At 48.3% G+C, this 15074-nt stretch overlaps 1 long non-coding RNA gene across 3 annotated transcripts in view; it reads left to right on the top strand.

Annotated features, from left to right (window-relative positions):
• The window catches only part of LOC116962272, a 42925-nt gene that overhangs the window by 17005 nt on the left and 10846 nt on the right, over positions 1–15074 (top strand). For 2 of the 3 annotated variants that reach the window (XR_004407483.2, XR_004407481.2), the window contains exons 3-4: positions 9120–9230; positions 12468–12525. This is a non-coding gene — a long non-coding RNA (uncharacterized LOC116962272). Of the gene's footprint in view, positions 1–5185; positions 5335–9119; positions 9231–12467; positions 12526–15074 lie in introns of those variants that run through there. The other variant, XR_004407482.2, reaches the window with a different exon arrangement.

The raw sequence follows: 15074 nt of genomic DNA, 5'->3' as shown, positions 1-15074 counted from the left end.
ATTGCACACCCAGTAAAACTTGTGCTGCTGCAGTGGTGGTTTTCTGCCAGAAGGATTATCCCTGTTAGAGCTCTTGTTGCAGCATCCCTGGTGTAGGTGGGTGGATGAGGAAGGGACCGAGGACGTGATTTGGCTCTTAGTCTTAGGCTGAACTACTTGGCTTTGGAAGGTGGAGGCGAGGGGCAGCTTTACCTAGGCTGGTGCAACTCAGAAGAACACTCTGGCATTTCTGAGTCCTCCGACTGTCACCAGCATGCTGAAGATGCTTTTGGACTCATGGCTGAGAGATGCTATCGCAAGGAAACCCACAGTGTGAGAGTTTGCAGAACTGAGGCTGGAAGAAAACAGGTTGGCTGACTTGTCTCTCCAGTTTGTTTTTTTTTTTTTTTTTCCTGTGCCATACTCAGAAAGATTCAGATGCTCCTGGGGCCTGTTTAGATGTGAGGCTTCTCAGTCACTCTGTAGCTGGTGGGATCACATTCACCCTGCAGAATGGATTGAAAGGCTTTTCACTGGAGCTCCTCGCCTTCCTGCACGGGGATTGAAGGTTTGTGCTCCTTGAGTTGTGAGGCAGAATGACTGCAGGTGCTGTGAGAGAGCAGGAAATCATCTCTGTAAAGCTGTCCAGAAAGCCTTGAATTCAGGTACAAGCCTCACGTTTATAGGAACATAAAAGGAACCATGGAAACTAAATATGGGTCAGAGCACCCGCAAGTAGAAAAGTCGGAGGGATTGCAGAGTTACCCTGATTTCTCTGCCTTCGGATTTGCTCTGCTGGTTTCAAATCTGCCTGGAATCCTTGGCTCTGAAGCAGTCTTTGGGATCCTGATGAGGAAGGAGTTTTCTGGGGAAGGTGGCAGCAGACAGAAGACCTCATCTAAATGCCTGTTCCACAAGGGTTGTGCATGAGATGCTGTTGGCTCTGGTGTCCCTGCTGAGCCCCAAGGGACGTCAGGTACCTGGAGAGGAATGAAGAGTTTTACATGCATTATTGACCTGGACCTTAATCTTTGCTTTCCTCTGCTCCCTTGTCTAGAGGATTACCCCGTGCAGCTCTGCATGCCCGCCTGGGCCCTTAGCAAGGATTCAGCTGCTCTGCAGTCCCCACCTTCATCACGGGGAAACTTCTTCACCTAGCTGCTGTCAGCATGGTTTTGGCGACCCTGGGTGTCCCATCAGCTGTTATAGGCCATTAAAGGATTTGTTTCTCTGTGTATGAAAAGGCTTAATTCAATTCTCATTCTCTCCTGGCATTCCTCAGAGTTGAGTGCGTCCCCTCGGCATGAATCCTCCAATGCCGCTAATTGACTTGAAAGTAGCTCGTGTCTCCTTGGAAATGTCACCCAGCCCTTTTCAAGTGCAATTCCAGGCAATCAGGATCAATATGTTTCTTTAGCTAAGGGTATTAGCACATGACTGACAGCCCTGCAGCATTAGCTTATTCATATGGACTTCCAGATGCTCATTTTTCTTCCCTGTCTCAGCTCCGGTCCCAGTAAGGGGCGGACGGAGCTTGGAGTGGAGCCATCCCCTGAGCTGCAGTCATTCACAGAGCACTGGTGGGTATGGTGCCAGCTCTCCCACGCCTGCCCCAAATCTATAGGGTTCTCTCATCCCCCGTCTCCCAGGCATAATCAAACTGCATCGCCCAATCCACTTGTTCATCACATCATGGCCTCGAGGTGTTTCAGAAAGGCAGGGACTGGGTTTTTCTGCCTGTGTTAATCAGTGCGGTGCATCGTTTGATGTAAGAAAAGGTGTCAGCATTTTTTTGGCGGTACCTTTGCACAGGGAATACTGTCAGTGTAATTATCTCTCCGCAGATCCCTATCCGCTTGTGCTCCCGGGGAGGCTGCAGTCCACAGCAGAGGACTCCCCTTGCTTTCCTCATCGTGTGGTGATGCTGGGGTGGTGCTGGTGCCCAAAACATTTGGGTTTATCGTTACATCTTTCAGCAAGGATATATTCTCCTGCTTCCTTGCCTCAGAAATGTTTGTGAATTCGTCTTCCCTGCAGCCCTGTGAGGAAGGGGAGTGCTGCACTCTCCGCTTAGAGGTAGGGGGGTGAAAGTGCTGGGAAATGTATTTAGAGGAGCTTACAAAAGCACATGAGGCAGTGCTTCTGGGAGTGACTTCAATTTGGGCCCAGGTGCTCTCTGCTTTTCTTACCTCCCTCTCTAATAAGTCTGCCATGGCTGATGCACCCACACCGCTCCTGGAGAGACCTCACATCCCTTCTGCTCCCCAACTGTGCCTCTTTTCTTGGGAAGCAGAGAGGGGCCTCATCCCCCAGTTTGGGCAATGCTGACTCAGGGGACTTAGGAGCAACAATTCAGAAGCCGATTAAAGAATATTACAGTTTTTCAAAGGAAGAAACTGAGATGCTGAGGGAGCAGGAGTCGTGTCCTAAGCGAGATAATGTTTCTCAGACGCAATTCTTCTGGGTGCCTGCCACCCTGCCTTGCAGCTAGCAGTGCTCCCAGCTCTCGAGAAGAGCTGCTCCCTGGCATCGGTACACGTTAGAGCCGCAAGGAAAAAACCTGAAGTTAGCTCCCAAGTGGCAAAAGTTAACATACAGAGGAACGAGGTGTGCTGCACTGTGGTACTGGGAAACCTTTGAGGGCTACTCTGCCACGCTGTGAATTTGAGCGGGTCCCTTGCAGGGCTGGTGAAGGCACGTCATCTCCCGCCTCCTGGGATTTGTAACTGCTACTGAGGCAGAGGTGGGGAATCTGTGTCAGGGAGTTGCTGAGAGCGTGTTCCCAAAAGGCACATCAAGAGATAAACAAGAAAGCCTGGGTGTTTTAATCCGTGAGGCTGCTTGGATACCTGCAAGTCCTTGACTGAATTTTGTGTCCTCTGATATTAGCCAGGAAGGAGTTAACGTGCGTGCCCTGTGAGACAGCCAGAACAAGTGCATCCGAAACTCCGGCAATCAGAGGCAAGCAACAATTATTAACGCCTCGGCATTTAATGTGGCAGATCGCTTACGCCCCCAGTTATATTGTGTGTTCAATTCCAGAGCACTCGGAGTTGTCAGTCAGCAGGTCCATAGATCATGGTGACCTTAGCATCGTGTCAAGGGGCTTCGCTCCATCAGGGATAATGAACATCCCCCACCGGTTTCTTCCCATCATTCAACTGAGATCCAGAAGTTTATCATGCAAATGACAAACAATGTTAATTTTCTGCAAATAATTCCTCCAGATGTCCACGGGATTCCAGCACTCCTTGCCCAGAACAGTAAAATATGTTTGTCTTCCTCGCTATAATTCATCACCAGGCCCACAAATCTCCCCAAACTCTCTATAAACAAAGCAGGAGGTAGAGCACAGAGGATAATAGTTCACTGCAGATGAGTCTCGCGGCCTCACGGTGATGCACACAGGGAAGGGAGAGGTGGAAGAGGTCAGGAAGTTTCCTCTCAGGTGAGCTGACTTTGACTGCACTTAGTCTTGCAAATACAGTGTGTGTGATGGTCTGAGCCAAGCCTCACACAAACACAAGTCAACATGGAAGGAGAAACTCGAGAGGACTATTTCTGGGTTTAAAATTTAGGTCTGGCATGTAGGAATAGCTTGATCTGGAGTGAAACCTGCTGCAAACCTTGTCTACGTCACTAGGGGACTCTCCATCGGCCGGTTAGGATTTATCATGGATCTGTATCAAGCTGTATTTTCCAATGAGTACCAAGGCAAATAGGCAGAGTTTGGTTTCTCCAAGCATCTCTCAGCTCCCTGAGCTCCAGATCCAGCCAAAAATATATGAAAAGCTCAAATCCAGGGAGGTTTGAGCCATGGACCGCAAGAAGAAGTTTTGGCTTGGACAAATTTGAAGAGACGATGCAGGAATTAGCTCCAGCCAATGTATCTGGAATAGGGCAAGACCATGATGAGGCAGCCAACAAAATGGTTGTTTTTTTCACTCGCGCAAGAGGTCAGCAGGCAGCCAGGACAAAAATCCAAGGAGAATGGTGCAAATCCTGGGCTCCTGCCCCAGTTGCAAGGAAAGTAAACTTTGGGAGAGTTTGGGGGCACCCAGGTTTGCATCAGGCTTCGAGAGCTTCTGTAGTTGTGATTTATTTGGTTGGGTGTATAAAAGTATATGTTACATTTGCTTGGTTATGTATAAATATATGTATTGTTTTATTTGGTTGGACGTGGACAAAAGTATGGACATCTCAAAACTCCTTCTCCTCTGGCTGCTGAGAGCACCCAATCACGTTGGCACCCATGAAGTGCTAGAATCAGCCTGGGGGCTCAGTTCTGGGTTGTAGCATGGGAACAGCCTGACCTGGAGACAGGTCCTTCGCAGCGCAGGCGAACGATGGGAGCCACCAGCTAAGAGCAAGGCTCACACGTGCCGGAGGAGGGAGCACCACAGAGTCCACGGGAGGTCCTGTGAGGGCACGAGGCCCCTCTTGCCGTGGCACAGCTGAGCAGCGTGTGCTGGGTGAGTCACTTAACAGAATATGGCTTTGAAGGCTCGTGGAGCAGCCTCTTGACTTCAGCAGGGCGTTGCTTTGACAGCTGGGCATTGCTGCTCTGCTCTTCTCCGTCTGTTTGCCCCAACACTAGCAGGCTCAGCTTTGCTGTGGCTTTTTCCTCTCCATCCTCCCACTCCTGCCAGCCCTCAGAGCACCCACCCGCTCCCTCCCCTGCTAGCCTTTTCACACTGGAAGGGTTTTTAAAGGTCCCGCTAAGCAGCTGCTGCTGTGTGGCTTTTTGGTGTTTTTTTTTGGTGTTTTTTATGATGAGCTGGAAATTAATTTCTTTCTCACTGCTGTTGGACTATCTATTCTCTGCGTCACTGTGCTGAATGAGCTCATAACTCTCTTGACTGCCTCGTGGCTGAGTTATGGGATCTTCTGTAGCGTAGCCCAAAGGGTTTAATTTAACTGTGGATGTTTTGAAGAAAGCAGTGGAGGTCTGGCAACTGTCTAGTGCCTTTGCTGTCTGTAGACTTGGAAAGTTTTTCTTAGTGTTTGACTAAAAGCTTCCTTGTCTTAAATTGATCCTAGGATTTCTTGTTCTTTCCATAGGTGGGGAAAGGTGTTGTTTTTTTTTTTGTTTTTTTGTTTTTTGTTTTTTTTTATTTTTTTTTATTTTTCCCCTTTCCTTTTTGCTTGTCTGAAGACTGCAACTGTGTCTCGATCCTCTCTAGACTGAGCATCACAAATGCTTTCCACCTCTCCTTGCCAACTAACTCCTACAGATTTCCAGTCACTGGAGTCTGTCTCCTTTGGACCGTCTCCAATTGTTCATATCGTCTTGGAGATCATCATCCCAAACTGGACAACGTGTTCCAGCTGAGATCTTAACGGTGCAGAAGGCAGGTGAGGATAATTTGGACCGCTTATTGCATGACAACTTTTTTGCGCGTTGCCCTTGGCGTGATCTTGAACCCATCTTGGGGCAAGTGGGGTGAAGTGTTTCAGTTACTCTCTAGGCTACCTGTTGTTGTCTCCTTGTCGCTACACACAGACACTAATAAGACCATCTGTTGTAGGAACCTGCATCTCGAATCAGGGATGCTTGGGTGAGCTAATATGAAAGGACAAAAGATGAGGTCTGCTTGCAGGAACTGAAGCTTGTTAACCCCCCTGCAGGTGCTCCTCCATATAGGCTCCTTCATGAGACTACAGGGTGGTTTAATATGCCTATTAATATGCAACCTGTGTCGAGTCCCACCTTAGGTGACTTGCCATAGCTTTCCCGAGTGTCTGCTTGCAGCCGGATCGATGCCATGTGGGTTGCTTGTCTGGCAAGTTTAGAGGCTGGAGGAGCCACCAGTGACTTGGATTTAAACCCCCCGCAGGGTTTGGGGTCAGTGCCTGGGCATGACACCAGGAGCTTTGCTGCCTGTTTGGTGTTCCTCCCGTGTGGGAGGAAATTGGTGGGGCTGTGTCCACTGGAGCACTCTTCTGCTTACAGAGCTGTGGAGGAGCTGTGGGGAAAGAAACAAAGTCCTTGCTTCTTCCTCATCCTCAGCCTTTTCATATTTTCCCCTTACAACCGTCAACTGACTCTTTTTTTTATTTTTTAAATGTCCAGCCTGGTTTTGGTCCCCTTCATGAGTAATAACATCTTAATGACACTGTCCCATGGCTTTGTCCCTAGGCAGGACAGCATCTAATCCTGTAGTAGTTCGTCAGTTGAACGGGTCACTGGTTTTACTGGACTTGCATGAAGGACATGATATGGATCCAAGTGCAGTTCAGGAGCTGGGATATGTCTTGGGCTCTCGCAAAAGGGTGATTATATTTTCTCCAGCTTGACTTCGGGGTGTGGAGAGCACAACTGAGACATCTAGTTGAGAAGCAGGATGGCAGTAACTGTTATGAGCAGGAGAGGATTTGATCCCCGCCTGCCTCTTTGTAAACTAACCCAGCCAGAGTTAGAGGGTAGAGGGCAGGTCCAGCCAACAACTGGAAAAGGTGAGTAGGAGACCTCAACCTCCTGTGGGAAGGGAGGGACTGAGATCCTTAACTTGTTCTCCTCCTCCTGTTCGGGACTGGGCCTCAACTAGAGCGTGGTTCTGACAAACCCTGAAGACCTTACAACATTCTAGCAGTAAGGATGGAGTTGCAGATTTATTGTGATGCACTGCTGTAACTTCCCAGGGGATGCTTGTGTAAGCATGTCCTGCCTTTGATTTAACCTCTGTCTCTGTGGAAATGACCAAAGAGAACTTGCGAAACTCCTAGTGTTTCTCAGGAGTTTACCCCTGAATGTGAAATTAAATCAGTGTAACTGCCTTTACCAGCATGTTTTAGGCAGTCATCTATTTCTGGCTTCACTTGGATGCTGTTTGCAGTCCAAATACTGACAAATTCTGTGGGACAGCCCCCGTCACCTCAAACTTGTCTCCTGGACTCAGGCAATTAGATGAGGCTCTATTTCATCTAAGTGCTTTTTTTTTTTAATCTTTCTGATCAGTGGAGGGAAGCTGGCAGATATCACCTTTAAAGGTAAGGAAAATGGAGCCAACATTTTCTATTCCAGAAATCTCATTATTTTCCAACTAATATGCTGATTTTGGATGCTGGGGTTTGGCAGTGACACAAGGGTCATTGCTGAACAAAGCAGAAGCAGGTCCATCCTGGAGAAGCCTTCATGGATAAAATACACATTTTTCTATGGCTGAAAAATGTGAATTCTCTGGGTCATGTCAAGGAGTGATGCACTGTGGGTAATTTCCCTTTTCCCTGACTTGATGGTAGCTTTCGCAAGAGGAAAAAGTGTGTTTTAAGAAGTTATTTGATACTGATCTGTCCGGAGTGCTTTTCCCAGGATGGATTTGGGGAGGGATTATCTCAGATTTTCATTTAGTTCTGAAATCCTGGGTATTGGTTTTATAAACTAAAACCCCTTCGCAGCAGGTTGCTTGTTCTGTCTTGTTGTTTTAGCTTGATGCATAGGAAGGAATTTAAATTTTTTGAACGGATGGGGCCTGTGCCTCGCCAGGGTAAATCGGCATCGTTCAAATATTTAAAGGCAGATGCATCAATACTGGCAGCTGAGGATCTGGTTTACTTTGATTAAAATCTGATCAAGATTACTCAGCCTTACCAAGGGACTTGGATTACCAGTCTATAAAAAGAAGAGGAGGAGAGGACCGGACATTAAATACAAAGATAATCCAATGAAGGACGTGAAGCTAAACTCATTGCAAATTTAACAATAATGAAAACATCTTCCCTAAGCAGGTGAAGGGCAGCAGGACTTGCAGGTGAACACTGGGCTTGGAGCTAGGTCTGAGGTAGAAATATTGCTCTTGGGTTTCTCATGGCCTCGTCTTTTAAAGGCAGATTTTTTTCAATGAAGGGCTTTGCTCATGAGAAAATCCCCCATGGAGTGGTGCAGGAGGAGATGTGGGTGACAAATCCTTTGGAAAATCCTTGCCTCTGTTTCCTTAGGAGACCTGGGCTAGTGCCAAATCTCACTAGCAAAGAGGTGATTGAAGCTGAGGAACAGAAAATCAACTCTCTCACAGATTGCAAAATGTGAAATGTGTGTTTGTCTTTAGGGTTTCTTACGGTGGTTGAACTTCACCTCTCCCCTTCTATTGCAGTATTTTGTTTCCCCTAGCTTTTCATTCCTTTTTAAATGTAAAACTTATTTAAGGAATATTACTATGCCATGTGATTAGGCTTGATGGGCAGTGACTGATAAGGGACGCTGCACCAAGCCCTTTGCTTGCTGGGCCGTCAGCAGCAGTGGCCTTTTTCATGAGCCTGTCAAACTGCTCAGCACGTGTCTAGCTTTCCCAAGACTTCTCATGCATATGGCCCCTAAACTCAGTAAAATCTGGTCTTCCCTGTGCTCCTGTGAAATAGCGGTGTAGCTACAAGTAGGGCAGGCATCCTTGGGTCCTGAGCTAGCTGGCTTTTGGAGCCCCCCAAACTCTATTGGGGGGCAGAAGATTTATCTGTCTTCTTTATGGAGCACACCAGCTCGGTGAGCTTGCTTGGGTGGGTGACACATCCCTTGCTGATCTCAGCTGAAGACATGTGGAAGGGGATCTTCTATGGGGGTTTCAGGACTTGTGACTAGAGTGTCCTTTTGTATCCAAGACAGGCAACGGTGAACAAGATGCGTGGTGAGCTAGTGGGTCTGGGAGTCTGTCTGGCGTGACTGGAAGATGCTTTGGCTACGTCAGAGGACTCTGGGAGCCTGGAGAGTGGGGCTGAATGGCCTTAAAAATAGTGGTCACTTAAACTGACACATCTAAGATTGCCAGAGGAACGGCGAGGGGGTCATTGTGGGACCTCCTGGGCAATTACACACATGGATGGTCAACAATATCGCCTGAATGCCCCAGTAGCAATGCCAGTCTGTCTAGTTTTCTTTAATCGGAATTGGGGTCAGATGAGGATAAGGTTGTGTTTTAACAAGTATTTCTTAGCAATGCTTTCCCCCCTGCTCCCCCCAATATTGTTAATTTTCATTGCAGTAACACGTGCATCGTTCAGCTTCTGTTGCTCCATGTGTCGTGCTCTGTTACTCCATCTCGCTCGGAGCCACAGAGCAGAGGAAATGCTGCCAAGGCTTTTTCTGGGAATTTGCTCTGGTCCTGCTACTTCCCTGGGAGTGCTTAACTGATGCGTTTTGTTTGCAGGGGGGAATAAAATGCTCAAATGTCAGCTTCTGAATGGACTATTAGAGGCCAAGGCAAAGACCAACTGCTCCTTCGTCTCTGTGCGTGGGTGCCCGCATGCACATAACCACGGTGAGTTTTGGGCAATGACCTTTTGAGAGAGAAAAGTTGCTAAGCAGTAAATGTGACCTTTGTGCCCTATTTTAAAAGATGTGAGACTTTGCTTAAGGCAGCTGTAGGATAAAGGTGCTTCCCCTCTACCCAGTCCCTTCCCAGGTACAAAACCAGGGGCTACAAGTGGCTGTGTTACCCTATGGAAGGGCACCCGTTTCTCTGTCTGGGATGCAATTATATTTTCACTTGGGCTGGGTGTGAAATGGTGTTTAAAAACATTGTTAATTGAAATGCATTGCTGAACACATTTTTAAAGCTTTCTCATTGGAGACATGATTATACTTACCCAGACTAAACGGCTGCAGGGAAGGTGGAGATGCAGTGCTCTCTGCGGCTGGCTGGGCCACTTATTTGTTAGCGAGGGGTTGAATTTCTGATCACTCAGAAGGGAGCTCAGCTGCCCCTCGGCTATTTGCAGATCTGAAGATCAGTGGTACTGTGGTTATGAACCAGGGTTCTGAGCATTGCACTGAGCGGAGTTGGGACCAAAAGCTACCTCAGTCTCGAAGTATGTATGAAAACAAGCGGCTGAGGGTTCCCAAGTGTCAGGTTTGCACAGGGCATTCGCAGGCAAGTCCCAGGAAAATAATAAGGTGGATGCTTGGGAAGGGATTCTTGCTGCTTGCCTCAGTTTCTTTCAGGCCATGGGAGGGAGCAGGGCAATTAAAAATTTCAAGCCTCTGTTTGAACCATCTGAAGCAAATTAGGAATGAGAGATGAATGTTGTGCAAAAACAGGGAGTTGTGCAGGAGCTGGTGATACTCTGTATCTTATACTTTCAGATTTATAATTCCTTCTTGATCTGGAGTCTTCTATCAAATATCTTCATATACAAAGCCTGAGGAATACTTGATGGGAAAATCCCTTTTCTCATGGGACGTGCCTGCGAGCCTTCTCTACCGAGTAAGAGCAACTGCAAGGCTCTTGGCCACCAGAGCGGGCCAGAATTACACAGGCACGGGACTGGTGAGCCGTGGTCACTAGTTTCTGTAGCTCCATGACCCGCATCTATGCCTGCAGCACCCTGGATTGCAGAGCCTGTGTGCTCGCTCAGGGTGTTTAACCTCGGCCCTGGGTGCTGTAGGTATCTTCACGCTGTGCTCTGAGCTCCTGGGCTATGCTTGACCCTCTGTCCTACCTGGGTTTCCTCTTTCTGAGGTCTCTGCGTTGGACAGACCAGCTGCCCGCACCCAGTTGTAACACCCTTCCTTCTTGCCTTTCATTTGTGTCCCTGAGAAAAATGTGGTTTTGGCTCCTTTTTGCCCACCCCTAATAACTTTCCAGCCTGGTGGCTAATTGCAGCTGTTCATGCCAGAGATCTTAAAGATAACAAGTTCCTACCAGCTTGCTATAAATAGGTGGCCAAGGAGAAGACTTTATCTTCTCCCCTCTCTGCCAAGGGAATTCAGTTGTTATCAGTCCAAGAGCATCTGTGTGTGAGAAAATGAGGAAGAGAGAGATGTTATGAACACCCAGGGGGAAAACTGCGCTTGGAGCCGGTATCCTACTGCATCCTGGAGAATCCCCCCGTGATATGTAGCTTCGTGGAAAATGGAAGTATTGCTGGCCCTGCTACGGGCTGGGCACTGTGTGGGGCTTGCTGTTGCTTGCTTTCACCGCAGCCTTTCGTCAGAGGCTGGAAGCAGCGATGTGTGTGGAGTTGCTGGCCTGACTCGGAGCAGAGAACTCAGGAACAGGCGCCTGGCACTGGAGCAGAGGGTTGCAGCTTGCTTCCTGCGGGGGCGAGGCTGTTTTAGCCTCTGGCTAGCTGACAGGGCAGCTTTCCCCTCCAGCAGCACTTATTTTCCCTGGGCAATAGCCACTGTTTCTAGGATGGTCCTCTGACTCATCACCCAGCTCCTTTCCTGCCTTCTTTGCCTCCTGCAGAAAGCTGTTTAATCAAGGGCCTATCAAAATCCATCTGTCTACGCTGGTGTCAAAAACTTCGCTTCAGGGACATTTTAAATAATTTTCTTTCCACACTCTGTAATGGATTTCATTGCCGAGGGGCTGGAGAGCAGGGCAGCAAAGGTATTTTAATTACATCTGCTTGTGGCATCTGGCAGGCTTGCCCTGTCAGTTGCTCTGGCACAGCACCATTTAGAGCCTGCTTTTGCCAGCACAGGAATGTTAGCTGGGGCGTTACTGATCGCAGAAGAAAATACTGATGTTTCACTCCTGACATCTTGGGGGCTGCGTCTTCTTTCTCTACCTTGCTTCTGTGGCACCAGCTTCTTCCACAGTAGAGGATTCCAGCCCTTCCATATCATGTCACTTAAAACCAATAAAAACCACAGTCACCTGTCCTACTGTGTGGGCATCATATCTGTGTGGGCAGAGCAGAGGTAGGTTGCTTGCTCTTAAGAAAACCTGCCTTACTGCAGGGGAAACGTCCCTTTGAACCCTTTTTCCAGCTCGCATCTTGGTTTCACAGCCTGTCAACACAGAAAGGGCTTCCCTTTTTCTCGGTCAAGCAGGGGAAGATTGAAACGCTGTCTCCAGCAGGGCTATTGGAGGGAAGGAGGAGGGAAGGAGGTGAGGAAAGCTGCTGGTCTCGCTGTGCTGAAACATCCTGCTCAGACCCATGGGGCTGGATCAGCGAGTGGAGTAAGTCCTGGGACAGGCAGGAGTGCTGCAGGTGTGATAAAGCACATTTTCAGAAGAGCTTGCTCACTAAACAAGAGGAACTCCAGCCGGGTGTGTGTTGAAATACCAGTAGCTGTTGGGTCTTTGCATGGCTTGCTTTGGGTATCTTTTCACGAGCACTCAGGGCTAGTGGTATCTGCAGTGCTGCTCGGATGTTTTCTGGAGCATTCAGCAGGTTGCAGCTCCCAGTGCCCATACTTTGATTTGCCTTTTCAAAGGGTTTAGCGTGCAAAAGGCAGAAACTGTTTGAATCTGACCTGGGGTTTGGAGGAAGGAGAGTCTGAGGAGGAGGAGGGCAGAGTTAAGGTCATTTTTTTTGTATGACTGCTAATACGTATTTCCATTCTTGCCAAAGCTTTTGGTTCTGATTTAATAGGAAACTTAATCCTCAATATCCACACTTTTTCAATGTTGGAATGCGTTTGTGTTCCTAACAACACTCATCTGTCATTTCCTCCTCTTAATAGATATAACCTCAGCTGCAGATTAGAGAAGTGTTTTGTTTGTGATTCCTAGGTGCTCTACACTTCATGCATTGTCTTCCTACAGATGCAGGGCAAGCTCTGCTCCTCCCTTCTGGCCTGGGTTGCAATGATGGATTAAGTAGGTAAGTAATAGAGTGGTAATGAGATAACCACTGACATCAAGCATTAACGTGGGAATAAATGAAGTTACCAGCCAGAACTAATGGCCTGAACTATCACTGGGTTGTAATTAATGAATGTGGTGGCTGAGATTTACAAGGATATTTTAGGATGCTGCTTGCATGCAGCTTTGGGTTTTATGGCTTGGTTGGAGAGAAATCAATTAATGCCAGGAACTTAATGAATGGGCAGAAGCCGTTCTCTGTCAGTTTGTAATTCCCCTTTTGTGGAAGAGGCTAGACTGGCACATGTGGAATATCTGCCTTTACTTCAGGGTCTGGAAGAAGGTAGGATTGCGGTGGCCTCTGACTCTGGGTCGTTCTCTTTAGTGCCTAGTAGAGATGTTGCAAGGTATCTTGGAGGTCCTGTTTCTTCTGTTTTAGTCGGGCAGAGTAGCAGGAGTCTTGGTGGAATCAGTACATTTGAAGTGAACCCACGCAGCAGGCTGACAAGTTTGCTTGTTTGTAGAAGAGAGGTTGCTGGTGACGGGGAATCTCCAACCGGCATGTCTGAACTGAGCAATGACAAGCTGCCCTGTTTTGCCCCCTGAAGGCAGGACATCTAGCTCCTTCTTCAGGTCTTCTCCTCCCTGCAGCTGTGGCTCTGGCTCCTGCGTGTCACCCCCTCCCCTCGCCCTGGCTGTCCCGTGTGATCCGGTGACTACCTGCACCTACTGCGTGAGCCTCCCGGAGCAGGACTTGAGGTGTCCAAGCTGCATACATGCGGCGTGCCCATGCACAAGGGGCCTTGTCTGGAGAGCTCTCTCTCCCTGCTGTCATAGTTTACTAGGCCTGTGACCCTGCTAAACACTTCTCAGGTGTGTGAGTAACACTTTTGAGGTGGTTGCTAGGCTCTTGCAGAAAACACAGCAGAGCAGTCAAAATTCTTCATGTTAATTGGTAGGAATACTCCAGCCATCTCACTGCTGCCTCCCTTGTCTTTCCATGGCAACACTCTCTCTACAGCAGCCCAGGTGCTTGTGGTTGGATATAGTGGGATTTTTTGAGCCCTCTGTCTTCCAAATTGCCCCTTGGAGCATGGAGGGAACATCTGTACTTTTAAAGTATGGGTATCTTGTGCTACATCAAATAGCTTCCCTTGGTGTAACCATATTCCTTTTCTACACTGCCAGAGACAGAATACTTTGGAAATATGCCTGAATTGAACCCTTGCATTTCTTTGGTGGAAAGAGCTGCTGCCCTGTTTTTTTTAACAGGGAGAGCAAAGCACTGAAAGAGTCCTGAGAGTTTCTCTTCCCTCCCACAGCCTGAGCCATCGCACCTTTCTGTGAGCTGGAGAAAGGAGAGGGACCAGAGCTCATAGCACCCGGTGAGCAAAGGGAAGGACAATCTTTTTCTCTCCTGCAGAGCCCAGCCTGGATGGAGCTGTGATGTCTCCTTCAGGAAGCCAGGGTGGCTGGAAGGAGCCAGAGATGCAAAGGAGGAGAGTGGACTGGAGAGAGAAAGCTCAGGCCTGGCATCATCCTCGCCTCTGCTGCCTGCTGTGAATAAAGGCACGTGGGACACAGGCAGCACAAATAGGGGCATTGCAGAGCAGAGGGCTGCTGCAGAGGACAAGGCATCCTCTCTTCCTCTTTCCTACCTCTCTGAAACTTTCTCCACACGTATTCTAGCACTGTTATCTCTTTTGGGACCTGTTTTACAGTCATTTTTAATGATTCCAGGGGAAAATGAGACTCAGATGGCTAGTGACAAACCCAGCCCAAAGCTGCCCAGACTTGGAGAGGTTGCCACTTTGCCCGGAATCATTACGTTTCCTTGGTGCAGGCTCAGTAGTTCCCTTCCATGCTGAACAGGAAGAAGAAATTTCCACCTGCTAGACCAAGCAGGTGCAAGCCAAGTCCCAAACTGAACAAAGAACAGACAGCGTATTCAGGGATATGTAAATCCTCTTTCCCCAGCCTTGAGAAGTTTATTGCCCTCAACAAAGTACACAGTGTGGCTGTCATTCCTGAGGAGCCCAGGCAGGCTGTTATGTGACAAGGGAAAATTACCCAGCCTGTTCTCCAGAAAGCAAGTGAGCAAGAATTTGACCGGTTCAGGACAAAGTTAATGTAGGGAAAGCCATTAAAATTAATGCTGGTAAACAAGGATAAAAACCAGCAGGGTTGTAACAAAATTTGGACCAGATTGGGTTTCCCAGCTGTCATGCTGCATGCTGTCTTAAAGGCAGCAGGCGGAGGGAGGGGGTGAGCTGAGTTCAGAAGGCTCTTGTTGGAGGGGGCTGTGAGGTTGGGGGCAGCTGGGTTCCAGTGGCACCAGCTTTGTGGTCCAGCACTTTATAATCCACTCAGACCCACTGTTTTTTTCTCCTGGGAAGCAGTGATGCTGTTTTGTCTGGTGGTCGTTACATCTTGTATCTATTCATGTAATGGTTATCTGCTCTCCTCCAGAGGCTGCCCTCAGAATTCAAGCCCTGCTCTGGGAATGTGCCCACAAGTGCTCGCTGGCTGCGGGTGTTTTGTGTGAGCGTGTTGGGGCAGTGACTTGCT

This window comes from Tyto alba, unplaced genomic scaffold (genome assembly GCF_018691265.1).
Source record: "Tyto alba isolate M040663 unplaced genomic scaffold, T.alba_DEE_v4.0 Super-Scaffold_1000006, whole genome shotgun sequence".
NCBI lineage: Eukaryota > Metazoa > Chordata > Aves > Strigiformes > Tytonidae > Tyto > Tyto alba.
This window is presented reverse-complemented; position numbering and strand designations above follow the sequence as displayed.